The sequence below is a fragment of the Salmo trutta genome, chromosome 3 (assembly GCF_901001165.1).
Source record: "Salmo trutta chromosome 3, fSalTru1.1, whole genome shotgun sequence".
Lineage (NCBI taxonomy): Eukaryota > Metazoa > Chordata > Actinopteri > Salmoniformes > Salmonidae > Salmo > Salmo trutta.
Genome location: NC_042959.1, coordinates 35,447,251 through 35,464,789, shown reverse-complemented (window position 1 = coordinate 35,464,789; position 17,539 = coordinate 35,447,251). Strand labels below are relative to the sequence as shown.

Below are 17,539 nucleotides of genomic sequence, written 5' to 3'. Positions count from 1 at the left end.
TTTGAAGCACGATGAAAGTGAACAGGTCCAGTGTCAGTATGTTTTCACATCAGATGCTCAGAAAGTGGCGGTGCTGCTTCTAGAGAATGTCCAGGGATTTGTGGTTCCCTTCACTATCATGGCTACAGCCTACAGTTGAAGTCGGAAGTTTACATACACTTAGGTTGGAGTCATTAAAACTCGTTTTTCAACCACTCCACAAATGTCTTGTTAACAGACTATAGTTTTGGCAAGTCGGTTAGGACATCTACTGAGTGCATGACACAAGTAATTTAACCAACAATTGTTTACAGACAGATTATTTCACTTAAAATTCAATGTATCACAATTCCAGTGGATCAGAAGTTCATATACACTAAGTTGACTGTGCCTTCAAACAGTTTGGAAAATTCCAGAAAATTATGTCATGGCTTTTGAAGCTTCTGATAGGCTAATTGACATCATTTGAGTCAATTGGAGGTGTACCTGTGGACGTATTTCAAGGCCTACCTTCAAAATCAGTGCCTCTTTGCTTGACATCATTGGAAAATCAAAAGAAATCAGCCAAGACCTCAGAAAAAAAATTGTAGATCTCCACAAGTCTGCTTCATGCGTGGGAGTAATTTCCAAATGCCTGAAGGTACCACGTTCATGTGTACAAACAATAGTAGGCAAGTATAAACACCATGGGTCCACGCAGCCGTCATACCGCTCAGGAAGGAGACGTGTTCTGTCTCCTAGAGATGAACATACTTTGGGGCGAAAAGTGCAAATCAATCCCAGAACAACAGCAAAGGACCTTGTGAAGATGCTGGAGGAAACAGGTACAAAGTATCTATATCCACAGTTAAACGAGTCCTATATCGACATGACCTTAACCTCTTATGGCTAGGGGGCAGTATTTTCACGGCTGGATAAAAAACGTACCCGATTTAATCTGATTATTAGTCCTGCCCAGAAACTAGAATATGCATATAATTATTAGCTTTGGAGAGAAAACACTCCAAAGTTTCTAAAACTGTTTGAATGGTGTCTGTGAGTATAACAGAACTCCTATGGCAGGCAAAAACCTGAGATGGTTCTGTTCAGGAAGTACCCTGTATGACCATTTATTTGCTTTCTTTGACATCTCTTCCAAAAACTAAGGATCTCTGCTGTTACGTGACACTTCCCACGTCTCCAATGGAGTCTCAGAGCCCGGGAAAAACAGGAATGACGTAATTCAAAGCCCTGGCTGAAACAAAGGAGAGCAAAAGCTAAGTGGTCACTCAGTGGACTAAGCCTTACGCTCGCGACCCGCCCCGCCCCCGGCTTTCGGTTTTTCCCTCAGTATACAGACAGGCAGATTCCCGGTCGGAATATTATCGCTTTTCTACGAGATAAATTGCATAAAAATTGGTTTTAAACAGCGGTTGACATGCTTCGAAGTACGGTAATGGAATATTTAGACATTTTGTCACATTCTGCGCCATGCTCGTGGCCGAGATTTAGCGTTGGGATAGTGTCTAGAACTCACGAACAAAACGTCGCTGTTTGGATATAACGATGGATTATTTGGGACCAAACCAACATTTGTTGTTGAAGTAGAAGTCCTGGGACTGCATTCTGATGAAGAACAGGAAAGGTAACATAATGTCCTAGGTGTGTCATCTGATGAAGATCATAAAAGGTTAGTGCTGCATTTAGTTGTGGTTTGGGTTTATGTGACATGATATGCTAGCTTGAAAAATGGGTGTCTGATTATTTCTGGCTGGGTACTCTGCTGACATAATCTAATGTTTTGCTTTCGCTGTAAAGCCTTTTTGAAATCGGACAGTGTGGTTAGATAAAGGAGAGTCTTGTCTGTAAATAGCTGTAAAATAGTCATATGTTTGAAAAGTGGAAGTTTTCGGATTTTAGAGGAGTTTGTATTTCGCGCCCCGCCCATCATTGGACATTGGAGCAGACGTTCCGCTAGAGGTTAAAGGCCGCTCAGCAATGAAGAAGCCACTGCTCCAAACCGCCATAAAAAAGCCAGACTTTGGTTTGCAACTGCACATGGGGACAAAGATTGTACTTTTTGGAGAAATGTCCTCTGGTCTGATGAAACAAAAATAGAACTGTTTGGCCATAATGACCATCGTTATGTTGGTGGAAAAAGGGGGAGGCTTGCATGCCGAAGATCACCATCCCAGCCGTGAAGCATGGGGGTGGCAGCATCATGTTGTAAGGTTGCTTTGCTGCAGGAGGGACTGGTGCACTTCACAAAATAGATGGCGTCATGAGGAGGACAATTATGTGGATATATTGAAGCAACATCTCAAGACGTCAGTCAGGAAGTTAAAGCTTGGTTGCAAATGGGTCTTCCAAATGGACAATGACCCAAAGCATACTTCCAAAGTTGTGGCAAAATGGTCAAGATTTTGCAGTGGCCATCACAAAGCCCTGACCTCAATCCCATAGAACATTTATGGGCAGAACTCAAAAAGCGTGTGTGAGCAAGGAGGTCTCCAAACCTGACTCAGTTACACCAGCTCTGTCAGGTGGAATGGGCCAAAATTCACCCAAATTATTGTGGGAAGCTTGTGGAAGGCTGCCCGAAACGTTTGACCCAAGTTAAACAATTTAAAGGCAATGCTACCAAATACTAATTGATTGTATGTAAACTTCTGACCCACTTGGAATGTGATGAAAGAAATACAAGTTGAAATAAATCATTCTCTCTACTATTATTCTGACATTTCAAATTCTTAAAATAAAGTGGTGATCCTAACTGACCTAAGACAGGGAATTTTTACTAGGATTAAATGTCAGGAATTGTGAAAAACTGAGTTTAAATGTATTTGGCTAAGGTGTATGTAAACTTCTGACTTCAACTGTATATCCGCCTCCACTGAAAAGTGAACAAAACAGCTTTCTTCAGGAGCCCCAGGATGACCAGATTAGTGACCAGCATCATTGTGGTCACTAATCCTGTCAATGGCATCAATGTGCTGGCAGTGGCAGCTATATTGGCGAAAGATAAGGCTCTGATAAAGTTTTGTAAGGTCAGTTTCAGCATTGTTGGAGCTCTGATCAACAGCTGTGTGAATCCATTCCTCTATGCCTTCGCCTCCAGAAACACCAGACAGCCAGAGAACAATGTGACTCGGAGTGACACAGTAGTCTCTCATCCACTGTAGATTTCCAGCCACTGTCTTATATGTACTAATAAAACATACTCCTTGATTTTAGATTGTTTTATACTTACTGTCACGTCCTGCCCAGTGAAAAGGGTCATTTGCCATAGTAGAATGGTCAGGGCATGGCAGGGGGCTTGTTTTGTGTGTTTTGGGGTTTGTTTGTTTCCAGGGGAATGTGTTCTAGTTTTCATTTTCTATTTTTCGTTTTCCAGGTTTGGCCGAGTATGGTTTCCAATCAGAGGCAGGTGTCTTTCGTTGTCTCTGATTGGAATCCATACTTAGGCAGCCTGTGGGTGGTTGTTTGTGGGTGGTTGTTTTTTGTATAGTCGTTGTCCTTACAGAACTGTTGTTTGGCGTTTGTTTATTTTGTTTAAGTGTTCTTTCATAATAAAAGAAGATGAGCACTCACCATGCTGCGCCTTGGTCCAATCCTTTCGACGCATGTGACAGAACCACCCACCACCGAAGGACCAAGCAGCGTGGAAGGGAGCAACAGGAGAAGTACTGGAGTTGTGGACGTGGGAGGAGATATTAGACGGGAAAGGACCCTGGAGGCAGGCTGGGGAGTATCGCCGACCGAAGGAGGAACTTGAGGCAAAGTGCGAGAGGCAGCCCCCAAACATTTTTTTGGGGGGGCACATGGGAGTTGGGCAGAGTCAGGGTGGAGTCCTGAGCCAACTCCCCGTGCTTACCGTGGGGAGCGGGTGACGAGGAAAGCACCGAGCTATGCGGAAATGCGCACCGTATCGCCCATACGCACGCACAGTCCGGTGCGGTCAGTATGGGCTCCTCAGCGTTGCCGTGCGAGAGTTGGCCGGCAGCCAGGGAGAAGTGCGCCGGCACAACGTATCTGGTCTCCAGTGCGTCTCTTCGGCCCAGCTTACCCTGTGCCTGCTCTACACACGGCAGCCCTCATTCTCCAGCACAGCCCAGTTCGCCCTGTGCCAGCGCTCCGCCCGTGCCAGGCTACAGTGACCATTCAGCCAGGACGGGATGTGCCAGCCCTGAGCTCCAGACCTCCGGTGCGCCTCCACGGCACAGTGTGCGCCGTGCCTGCTCTGCGCACCCAGTCTCCTGTAAGTCTCCCCAGTCTGGGGAGATCGGTCCCAGCTCCACGCAGGAGGCCTCCAGTGATGCTCCTCAGCCCGGAGCCGCCAGAGGCGCTCCTCAGCCCGGAGCCTCCAGTGACGCTCCTCAGCCCGGGGCCTCCAGCAACGCCTCTCTGCCCGGGGCCTCCAGTGACGCCTCTCAGCCCGGGGCCTCCAGCGACGCCTCTTAGCCCGGGGCCTCCAGCGACGCCTCTCAGCCCGGGGCCTCCAGCGACGCCGCTCAGCCCGGGGCCTCCAGCGACACCGATCAGCCCGGGGCCTCCAACGACGGTCTGCAGTCCAGAGCCTCCAGCGGGGGTCGGCAGCGCAGAACGGGGGCTACGCCCGGAGCCAGAGCCACCTCCATGGCTGATTGGAAGCCATACTTAGGCAGCCTGTTTTCCTTTGGGTTTTGTGGGTGGTTGTTTTTCGTATAGTTGTTGTCCTTACGGAACTGTTTGGCGTTTGTTTATTTTGTTTAAGTGTTCTCTCATAACAAAAGAAGATGAGCACTCACCACGCTGTGCCTTGGTCCAATCCTTTCGACGCATGTGACACTTACAGTGTACATACCTCATTGATATTAGCATTTCTTACCTGATAATCAAACAATTATGGATCTATTAATCCATTGTTTTTGTAAATATTCAAACCATTTTTCAAATGAAGATGCAAAGTTTAACTGTGACTTTATCAAACTACGTGATCTGGATTTTACTAGGCAAGTCAGTTAAGAACAAATTCTTATTTTCAATGACATCCTAAGAACAGTGGGTAACTGCCTTGTTCAGGGGTAGAATAACAGATTTTTACCTTGTCAGCTCGGGGATTCAATCTTGCGACCTTCCGGTTACTAGTCCAATGCTCTAACCACTAGGCTGCCTGTCGCCCCAGATGCCAAGTGGTTCAGTGCTAATCTGATTGTACTTGCAAGTGTTTGCCTGCTGTCTTTCTTTATAGCCATGCTATCTCACAAACCACAGGGGTTTAAGTCTGGACCAGCATGTGAGCAATGAGATAAAATGAGAATGTATGACTCTGTATGAGTTAATTGATTGTGTTTGTATATATTTCAGGTATACAGTACATCAGTGTTCTTTCTGTGAATAGATGCAACATTTCATAAACACCCCTCTCTATTCGTTATTATTCTGTCTATGATATTGATAATCAATCATTACAGAAAATCTTTGAAAATATTGGTATTTTAGCCCATATTTACTGTTACTCGTGCATGGAATGGAGTAGGTAGATGTCTTTCCTAGCCAGAAGTCCCTCACCTATACAGAGAGAGCTGCTCTGGACAATGAAGGTCATCCCTGATCCCACGAACATGGCCAGGTAGCCCGTAGGCCAAATTGCACGGCAAGTCTACAGGGAGAAGGGTTAGAACAAGATCATGATTAGGTGTCTTTCTGTCTGTCTGTCTTGTCTGTCTGAAAATCTTGCCAGTGGAGTTCTTATTTAGTATCAAGATTTTGCAATCTATCTCCAGCGGGCACCCACCTGTGTTGATGAACTTCTAGATGACATTTGCCTCTTGACCTTGATCAGCTTGAACAGGAGCACCAAGCAGGAACAGAGCAGGGCCAGGACGCAGGCCAGGAGGACCAGCCCCACTGCCAGGTCTGACAGCTGCGCATTAGCAAACAGATGCCTTGCTGGTGGGAAACAGACACAATGTTTTCGCTATACAGTTATTATTCTGCAATGAAACTGAACTCTAAATAACCCGAATCTAAAAGACAATCAAAAAATCTGCAAAATAAATAAAAATGAAAATAAACCGTAAATATATTTGAGTTATTAGTGTAATGTCAAAAATGTTTGATTAACTTAGGTATAGGCGTTCCGTCAACGGGACAGTTGTAAATCATGCAGCGCATTGTGTCACAATCACAGATTTTAGAGAAACAACAAATGTCGGTACATATAAGTGTCTTATATCGGCTGAAAACTTAAATTCTTGTTAATATAACTGCACTGTCCAATTGACAGTAGCTATTACCGCGAAAAAATGCCATGCTATTGTTTGAGAGCTCCTAACAACAAAACACTTTTTCACTGCGATAGGTTTGATAAATTCACCTCTGAAGGTGAAATGTGTACATACAATCTGAATTCTTGCTCTGATTTATTATCCAAAGGGTCCCAGAGATAACATGAAGTGTCGTTTTGTTAGATAAAATCCTTTTTCATATCCTTAAAAGGTCCATATAGCATGCACGATCAATTTTGTATTTCCACTCGTTCAATTTGCAAAGAAAGGAATATGTGTAAATCTAACCCTAAACTTTGTTTCAACCAGTGAAATCACGTTTGTATGTATTCCTCAGAGATCCTAAAACATAACCAGACTTCACTATATCATTAGGGGTGTAGTATATTCTATAGGACACCAAATTTGGTCAGAGAGCGACGCCTTCATGGCACGCTGATGACACGGGCGGTCTTCACCTGATCGATTCTAACTTTGTGTCATGCCCTGACCTTAGAGAGATGTTTTATTTCCTCTAGTTTGGTTAGGTCAGGGTGTGATGTGGGGTGAGCAATCTAGTTTTTGTATTTCTTTGTGTTTGGCCGAGTATGGTTCCTAATCAAAGGCAGCTGTCTATCGTTGTCTCTGATTGGGAATCATACTTAGGCAGCTCTTTTTCCCTCCTTCATTTGCGGGATCTTGTTTTTGTACAGCTCAGTGAAAGCCAGCAGAATGTGATGGTCATTTTCCTTTGTTTGTTATTTTGTTTAGTGTTCTGAGTCTTAATAAAATGTAATCATGAGCACTTACCACGCTGCACCTTGGTCTCCTCTCTACGACGGTCGTCACACTTTGTCAAATAAGCACCAATCGGGGTCAAACAAAGCTAGCTAGATAGCCAAAGAGCTGGGCTTTACGGGAGTATCTGGAAACCCTGTATCCGTCGCAAAATGTAGCTGCTAATCTTTTGTGACTGCATGCCTTTTCCTTTTGGACAAAAGTTATGAAAACTGGTTGTTTTGCAAATGTTGAACTTATAATACGGCTACTAATACTGGAAAAGCTAAATCAAAGTCCAAGTATACAGATTTGATGATATTCTTGCAGAAAAATGTCATATGAATGCACAATTTGCCCAAATGTACCTGGGTGACTTCACACTAAATGTCATATAGTTCGCTCATACCTCAAGTTATTCCTCTGAAACTTTGCACATACACTGCTGCCATCTTGTGGACACCATAGGAATTACAACCAGAGTGATGGCTAGAAGTGGGACCTTTCTGTTGCATTTCAAAGATGGTGGTAGTAATTTTTTTTACATTTTCTTTCTTTGTATTTTCTTCTACCAGATCTATTGTGTTATATTTTCCTACATTCAATTCACATTTCCACAAACTTCAAAGTGTTTCCTTTCAAATGGTACCATTGTTGAGACCATGACGTGGTTAGACAGATGATCTGGGGGTGACAATGATGACAGCGATGACAGTGGGGAGGCGACAGTGTTGAGACAGTGATGGTGTTGAAAGAGGTCAGTACCGTAACTAGATTGGTGTGGCACCAGTGCTTCACCAGGCTCCTGTTCCTCATGCTCTCATCTCCCATGCTGTCCAACTGACGGAGAGAGGGGAGAGAATGGATGTTTATGACAGGTATTCATTAGGTATTTGTATTGACTGTTTTAATGCTTAATATCGGTATAATGAGTTTGGCTCAGGGGCAACCTCTCCACTCTGTATGTTGAAGCTGGTGACCACGATGTGGGCCAAGTGGGTCATCAGCCCTGTAGCCACCTCCATCGGCAGCAGCACCAGCACAGACAGCCAGTTCAAACAGTAGTGGATGGTAGCCCCAGCAAACACCCTGAACACAGAGACATAGCCTAGTTGTTTGTTGTATGTTTGATCTCATTTAATCCATCTAATCCCTTGTTATGGGTACTTGTACTGATTCCTTTTGATAAGCTACCCTTTTGGTTAATTTTAATGTTGGAATGTGTAATCTATCCTTATACTGTATATTCCTTGTTATGCAATGTACTTATGTGACTGAGTTATGTGTGTAATGAAAGTGTCCATTTCGCCCTAAATAGACAATAAAGTGTTTTGAACTTTGAGCTCTGAGCATAAAGGTAATTGTCATGACATGGGCACAGGTAATGCCATCTATGTAGTGCTTAATGTGAAAAGGTTAGTGATATGGGTTCAGTGACTTGAGAAAATGTCATTGCTGCTGTTTATAGGCTTATATATGATTAGATGATGTTATACATTAAGTATGGCAGCATATAGACTAAATAGCAGAGTAGTACAGTATTCCTCTCCCCTCCTCCTTCCTCTCCACTCTCCCCCCCTCTCCTCCACTTTCCCCTCCTTCCCTACATCCCCGCTCCTCTGCTCTCCCCTTCCCTCGTACAGTTTGAACTCATTCCTCTCCCCCCGCCTGCATCATGGCTGCGATGGTGTTGGTGACTGACATCCTGATGTTGGACCTCATGATGATAGGAACAGTAGACCGCACCTCCAAGCACTGTGAGAAAGGAAACACATGCTTGCTGGCATGTACGCACACACACACACACACACACAGAGAGAGAGAGGCACACACACACACAGACACACACAAACAATAATGCCTTACTTCTCAAAGTTCCATGATTATGGTAACGCATGGGCTTCAATATTATCAAACCTGACCCTTCATATTTCAAAGTGGTTTCATACTTTTAATGCAGAAAAATTGAAGGCAATTTGCAAGTGAGTGGAGGCATCTCAGGTTTTTAACTGAAGAGCTGGGTTTATTTTTGCTGGGCCCTCCCAAGATAACGACAAACTGATTCATATGTAGATGACCCTTTGAGCATTTAGGCACACCACACACACACACACACACACTCACACACACACACACACACTCACACACACACATACACACATACACACTCACAGCTCCTACAGCTCCCACAGACTGCTGGGCGGTAGTAGGGTTATTCCACGAAATGAGTGCCTTTTGCATCCCTTTGATATTTTATGTAGAAATTGTGCATAAATATTGCATTAAACCAAGCTTACATTCCCCCTCTCACAAGTGGATTCATGATCTAAGAGGAAATCGTCAACCCTGTTACTTTACTTGGCACTTAGGCCTACTATTGTCATTTTTTTATTTAACCTATTGAGATGGGAAATCATGCTTAAGATGTTGAACATGTGCTCTTCATGACCGAATGTTACAATTTGGTGAAAAAAACGTTTTTTTTCTACCAGGTTACGCTACTCAAAAGGCACCCAATTGGTAGAATGACCCAGTAATTGCCCATAATTCCCCTCTTATGTCCTCTCTGAGATTAGCTGCTGAGACAGAGACAGTCCTGGCATACTGATATGCCATGCCCACTGGTCACATACACACAGTGAATGAGAGGTGTCTGTGGATAACCCCTATTAGCAGCAGACAGTTCATACGCCTGAGACTCACTGTTATAAAGTGGTGTTGGAGGGCCAGTAGGAGTCACCCTTTCCTCTGCTCTAAAAAAAACAACATCCCAGTGCCCCAGGGCAGTGATTGGGGACATTGCCCTGTGTAGGGTGCCGTCTTTCGGATGAGATGATAAACAGGTGTCCCGACTCTCTGTGGTCACTAAAGATTTAAAAATATGTGTTATTATTTATTTAACCTTTATTTAACTAGGCAAGAACAAATTAGTATTTACAATGATGGCCTACCCCGGTGTCCAGGCTAAATTCTCAATCTGGCCCTCATACCATCACGGTCACCAATTCTCCCCAGCTTGCAATTGGCTCATTCATCCCCCCTCCTCTCCCCTGTAACTCTTCCCCAGGTCATTGCTGTAAATGACAATGTGAACTCAATCAACTTACCTGGTAAAATAAATAAAATAATAATAATAATAACTAATCACTGACAATGAGAGAGGAGAATAGGTCAGCCACTTTGTTTCAAATTCAAAAGCATACTGTTGTCGCTTGTCCCTTTGATGCTATTCAGTCAATTGTTCAGATTTACAAGCCATGTTTTCACTCTCATTCAGACACCAAGAAGAAGAGAACCACTCACACACACAATGATGGAGGTGGATGTGGAGGAGCTCTGGACCGGTACTGTGACCAGTATCTGCACCACCAGCCCGGCTAATGGGTTAGGCAGCACCATATTGTCCTTGAAGATGTCCCCCGCTATCTTACCTTCAGTAACACACATACAGGACATATTACCCCAGGTCAACAGACAGAGTTTCCACCTAGTTCAGAGTACTTACAGCATTTGACTTACAGTACCCTATCCAAAAAGTCATAAATTAGTTTGTCATTACCTTGGGAATATCAGGTTCTATCTGTGCAAAGCATAGTTATGAGATATTGAGCATCAACGCTTTCACATCCCTGATCTCAGAACTGTTTTGTAGTGAATTCATATTTCGTAACCGATTAAGGTCATCGCCTTAAAAAGTACCTCAGGTGCAGAATCCTGAGACATTTGTATATCCGTTTTTTTAGAGGGGGTGCAATCACAGATACAGTTGAACCTTATGGCTCTGAAATGTCAATCTGGGTTCAACCATAAGGTTCTATCTGACACTTCTGAATCGTGCATTTTTAAGAAAACCTTAGCTTTTTCAATACTGGTCCTCATTAAAGTCCCGTAGATCACTTCACCATTCCCTTTTTGCTTAAAAATATCTACGACACAAGATTCCGACTTAACTAACTGAATTTGTTAAATGAAAATTGCATTTGTTTTGATTAAATGTATACATTTATTGTGGTGTTGAAATTGTAGTTTTTGATATTGTAAACTGTAGTTTGTATTTATTTTTTATTGGAATGTTCGTAGATAGTCAGAACACATCATACAAACTACTGTTACCACTGAAGAATGATGTGACAAAATCATTTAGTTTAAGATTTCTGACAGTATTGTTTTTTTCTTGAGTGTCATTATTGCTGGCTAGACTAGCCTAGACCATACTTGGAAGGAAATGGCAAAGATGTGTTCTGATTAGCCCATCTGTATTTGTTCAGGCTTGTGATTGGATTGCAGATTAAAATGGGTTTGGGGCCAGCTTTTCCCAAATTCGGTCCTTGGGATCCCAAGGGGTGCACGTTTCGGTTTTTGCCCAAACACTACACAGCTGACTGAAATTATCAAAGCTTGATGATTAGTTTATTATTTTAATCAGCTGTGTAGTGCTAGGGAAAAAAACAAAATGTGCACCCCTTGGAGTCCCTAGGACCGAGTTGGCGAAACCCTGGTTTATACCGATTGAGCTTTGAAAAAAAATCACTTAAAATGTACTTTAAAATCTAACTTCGCAAACATATGAAGAATCATATAAAGACCAATTATATGTAACTAACTTATTTTTGACAAATTTAAGATAGAACCTTAGAGTCCCAAGGTCTCGTTGCTCTAATAGTATATATCAGTTTAGTTACGTCTAGTTTATACTATGTTTATATTATGTGTGGTATTATACAACAACATTAGTCAAAGTCAAATACTGTAGGCAACAGGTTTCAACTGGTTTCCTCCTCATAGTTATCAAAATGGACGAGTCAGTTTATCTGACTAGACACGTCCAGAGAGGACAGACAGTGTGACCCATCCACTAGTTATGGTGGGACAGAGAATCAGTCATTACCTAATGAATAACTCATTAATAACCCCCTGGAGGGACAGCTGAGTGTAATCTACTCACCGCCAGCCAGCTGGAACACTGAACTCAGTGTGTCTAAAGAACAGACGAGGAGGAGGAGGATGAGGAGGAGAGGGATCTTGGAGAAGTTGATGAAGAGTTCTCTCATTCTGTTAAGAATAAGCTCTATGTCCGGTCCTATAGTGGTGGCTGGTCAAAACAAGCAGAGAGTAACACTACAGAGTCAGAGAATGAAAGAAAAAGAAAGAAAAAGATAGAAAGAACACATTATTATAATGAACAAACCAAAATTTGACGTAGTTAATAAATGATTTCATTTTCACCAGATAAGGAACTATCTAGGACATCAGAAGGCTCTCCCTCACATTCAATCTACTACATGTTCCCTTGTACGAGAGTACTACATGTTCTCTTGTAGGACCTAAATATAGTATCATCGCATGCAGGGTGAAAATGTATCATAAAATTCTGTACCTTCCTCTTTGGGGGGCTCTTCCCCTCCCTGGGTTTGGGGGAGGAGGTAGGAGAGGGAGTGTCATCCTTCTGGTGCCCCTCGCTGCTGCTGTTGAGGTCCAGAACGGACCGAAGGAATGACTACCTGTCCTCCTTCCGGAGGTATTTGGGATGCAGGGAGGGGGGAGTGTCATGGGTCCGTACCCCTTATATTTCACTGAATTCAAACAATTATGTCTGAATTCGATGTTCAAGCCAAAGCCAAAGTTGTATTTATTTACAGAGTACCTTGAATCCACCGGGCACACTTTTTGATATGACAAAAAATCACTGCTGGAATTGGTTAACGTTGTAGTTTCATAAAGAACCAAAAAGGTCCACACGCTATAATACCATATGAGTTCTAAGTTAATTGTGATGTGCATATGCCAATGTTAATCTCTAGCATCAAGATAAAAAAATGACCACCAACTTTAATTCCAGACGTTAAACTGCAGTACTGGCCACCTATCAGACAGTCATGGAACAGGGAAAAACACTGGCCTTTACATAACCCTATCTGCTTTCACTGTGTGCATCCTTTCACCAGCTAGCAAGAGAGACAGACGCGATGGCGGCTAATTAAATGTGAACAAAGGCCGGCTGCGTTTTATTAATTGACTGCTGTCCTTGATGTAAGGGGTCAAAAGTCCTCTGCTCCCTGGCAGCACTGGAGATACACTTGTTTTGTAGACATCATGCCTGTCAGGCAGATGAAGATAACATCAATGTCCTCAGAAATATCACTGTCCTCAGTTTCCCCCTCTAAACTCCAGCAGGAACAAAAAACAAAAAAATCCTGTACTAATGGTTGTCAAACAGTCAGTCGCCTTTCTTCAAAGGCGTCTCGTTCTCTCTGTAGGTGAATGCTTTTCTTCATGTCTAAGCTGATGCTTTAGAGGGTTTTCAGACTGGGGACACCTGCGAAGGCCACTAATGCGTTCTTAAAAGCCTAGTAATTGTTTTAGTGATGGTAGCACTCTGATGTTCTGTGTCGTCTTTCTGGTTGGAATGTGCAAAATCGAGCTGTTATCTGAGTGTGGTAATTTGTTCCAACAGAGCTGAAAGTAAGAGTAGGCTAATACTGTATATAGATCTACAGATGTAACTGAGTGTAATGCTGAAATACTTCATGTGTTTATGTGTGTTGTGTGTGTGTGTGTGTTGTGTGTATGTGTTCTGGTTGACGTCTTTTCAGAGAGATCGGTCAAAACTGTATGATGGGTTGATTGCTTATCAGGTGGGATAATTCCTGTGTCCAGTCGTTACATAGATATTTCGGAATATGAATGAATCCGGGTGTGATGTGCTTTTTCTTCTAGAAGAGTGCAAAGCAATGTTTATTTAGGTTGGGGTTGAGTTTCAGTTTTTCCATGGATAAAAAAAGACAGTCTTCTTTGGTTTAACTGAGAACTTGTAAGCAAGCCTCCTGTGTGTAAAGACACACAGATTTTATCTCTTCGATATTATTCTAAAGACCTGTGCAAACACCTAAGTCTTGTTTCTGCTAGACGGTTACTCCGCTTTATTTTGTATCATGTATTCATGTACACTGTATTTATTTGAGTGCTATTTTGTGACTAATAAATCTATTAGTTGATTGGAGTAAATGCATTCCTTGTTTATAGAGCAACTATTTCACTGACTATGTGTTCATAATTGAATATTTGTCAATTCTAAATTGTCGACTTATTTATACTGCACATAGCATATTCTTGGGTTCCACCTTGACATCCCTGATCGACTTGACTCAATACATTTATGCTAGAACATTGGATTGCCAGCATTTGTACCTAGCGTCTTAATAATTGCTTCATTAACTGTGCAAGAGAGACACGTGTTAATTATAGTCATACTGAGTCAGTGATGCAATGATTCGCTATCTTGCTAGATCCTCCAGAGACTCACAGGGCCTGTTGCACTTTTTCCACATGATAATGGAGTCAGATTGATGAATCCAGTTTTTCATGATTTAACACAATTCTTCCTGAACTGTATGTGTACCTCTATGAGAAATATATATATAGGTTTTCTTGAAGCTCAGAAAAGGCCCTTGAGACAAATATGAATCATCAATCATTAAGCAACTGTCACCAACTTCATGTTGGATGACATGTTAATGTAGCCTTATTTATTAATGGATGCAGTGCATCGTCATTTAAAATCTGTGCCAAGCATGTCATGTAGGATGAAGGTTAGATAGCTTCAAAATGCAGGGGTTACATGCATGGTCAGTAATCTGATGACCGTTATCCTCAGTATATAGACTTACTTTAGGGTTTATCATAATATGATACTATCATATCACCACATCAATCTTACCTTATTTTGTCCCTTAGCTTTACTGTTCCTTTGATGAAGTGTACACAAAGAAGATACTCTATATAAGGGAAACTTGATACCAGACATATTATTAAACAACTGACTGAGTTTAAAGTTTGAAAAGGGACACCGCATTTCTTATTGATTAACAGCTCACGTCATTTGGGCTCACATTGTTAACCAAAAAGAACATTTGAGAACATTAATATCACATAAACATAAACCCATAAACACATAAACTGACATATTCAGGATAGTAGTTTCTATTAAATTGACCCATCTAAGTTTCTATCATGGTTAGGCTGAGGTGTTTGTTCAAAAGGTCATCATTTCATTTAGCCTCTCTTGAGTGTAGAGTAGAAACTGCGTGAGATGAAGGTGTTTGTATTTGATTAACAACTCATGTTATTTGCTTCTTAAAAGCAGCAGGGGAAATATGACATCTAGTGGTTAGAAAACTGGAATAGTATTCTCCAGTACTGCCTGTCCTCAGTGTAATTCAAGGTCATGTTTTCTCAACATTATGAATATAGGAGGCACAATGCCCATCATGTATTTCTCACAAACAGTATTGTTGACCAGAGAAGACTGAGCTTTAATCAGAAATGGAATAGGTAGGCCTACTGAAGATGCTCTGAACACCCACGCACACGGTGTCCCACACAAACAGTGAGTGAGTGAGCGAGTGAGCGAGTGAGTGAGTGAGAGCGAGCGAGCGAGAAAACACTCAGGACTTTCCGTAAGTCTCCTTGGGTAAAAGCCTTGAGACAGAGAGTAGTCGAAAGTTAATTATTGCTCTTTGCACAGGACTTTCGTATCAGCGATATTTTCACCCAGATCTGTTGAACCCAGACAAATAATGCCTGACAAACAAGAGAGCAATGTTCGCATTCCTCCTCAGGGATGGACCACCTGGGAAGATGCAGGAATAGATAAAGTATTTGTAATTCTTCAGCTGGCGTTGAAAAGGGATTAACATGGAGGTAATAGCAGGTGAGGCGTCACTACAGACCTGGGTTCGATCCCAGGCTGTTACATCCGGCTGCGCACAATAGGCCCTGCGTCATCCGGGTTAGGGGAGGGTTTGGCCGGGGTGCTTTACTTGGCTCATCGCGCTGTAGCAACTCCTTGTGGCGGGCCGAGCGCCTGCAGGCTGACTTTGGTCGTCAGTGTTTCCTCCGACACATTGGTGCAGCTGGCTTCTGGGTTAAGTGGGCAGGTGTTAAGAAGCGTGGTTTGGCAGGTCATGTTTCGTAGGACGCATGACTCGACCTTTTCCTCTCCTGAGCCCGTTGTGGAGATGCAGCAATGAGACAAGATTGCAACTGGATATCATGATATTGGGGAGAAAAAAAAAAAAAAAAAAAAAAAAAAAAAATATATATATATATATATATACACTTCTCAAAAAAATAAAGGGAACACTTAAATAACACAATGTAACTCCAAGTCAATCACACTTCTGTGAAATCAAACTGTCCACTAATGAAGCAACACTGATTGACAATAAATTTCACATGCTGTTGTGCAGATGGAATAGACAACAGGTGGAAGTTATAGGCAATTAGCAAGACACCCCCAATAAAGGAGTGGTTCTGCAGGTGGGGACCACAGACCACTTCTCAGTTCCTATGCTTCCTGGCTGATGTTTTGGTCACTTTTGAATGCTGGCGGTGCTTTCACTCTAGTGGTAGCATGAGACGGAGTCTACAACCCACACAGTGGCTCAGGTAGTGCAGCTCATCCAGGATGGCACATCAATGCGAGCTGTGGCAAGAAGGTTTGCTGTGTCTGTCAGCGTAGTGTCCAGAGCATGGAGGCGCTACCAGGAGACAGGCCAGTACATCAGGAGACGTGGAGGAGGCCGTAGGAGGGCAACAACCCAGCAGCAGGACCGCTACCTCCGCCTTTGTGCAAGGAGGAGCAGGAGGAGCACTGCCAGAGCCCTGCAAAATGACCTCCAGCAGGCCACAAATGTGCATGTTTCTGCTCAAACGGTCAGAAACAGACTCCATGAGGGTGGTATGAGGGCCCGACATCCACAGGTGGGGGTTGTGCTTACAGCCCAACACCGTGCAGGACGTTTGGCATTTGCCAGAGAACACCAAGGTTGGCATATTCGCCACTTGCGCCCTGTGCTCTTCACAGATGAAAGCAGGTTCACACTGAGCACATGTGACAGACGTGACAGAGTCTGGAGACGCCGTGGAGAACGTTCTGCTGCCTGCAACATCCTCCAGCATGACCGGTTTGGCGGTGGGTCAGTCATGGTGTGGGGTGGCATTTCTTTGGGGGGCCGCACAGCCCTCCATGTGCTCGCCAGAGGTAGCCTGACTGCCATTAGGTACCGAGATGAGAACCTTTGTGAGACCCCTTGTGAGACCATATGCTGGTGCGGTTGGACTTGGGTTCCTCCTAATGCAAGACAATGCTAGACCTCATGTGGCTGGAGTGTGTCAGCAGTTCCTGCAAGAGGAAGGCATTGATGCTATGGACTGGCCCGCACCTGAATCCAATTGAGCACATCTGGGACATCATGTCTCGCTCCATCCACCAACGCCACGTTGCACCACAGACTGTCTAGGAGTTGGCGGATGCTTTAGTCCAGGTCTGGGAGGAGATCCCTCAGGAGACCATCCGCCACCTCATCAGGAGCATGCCCAGGCATTGTAGGGAGGTCATACAGGCACGTGGAGGCCACACACACTACTGAGCCTCATTTTGACTTGTTTTAATAAGGACATTACATCAAAGTTGGATCAGCCTGTAGTGTGGTTTTCCACTTTAATTTTGAGTGACTCCAAATCCAGACCTCCATGGGTTGATAAATTGGATTTCC

General features: G+C 43.3%; 1 pseudogene; it reads right to left on the bottom strand.

Moving 5' to 3' along the window:
* Positions 1-7,866: 7,866 nt before the first annotated feature.
* LOC115164844 (sodium-dependent phosphate transport protein 2A-like) lies at positions 7,867-12,119 on the bottom strand (annotated as a pseudogene).
* Between the last annotated feature and the right edge of the window lie 5,420 nt (positions 12,120-17,539).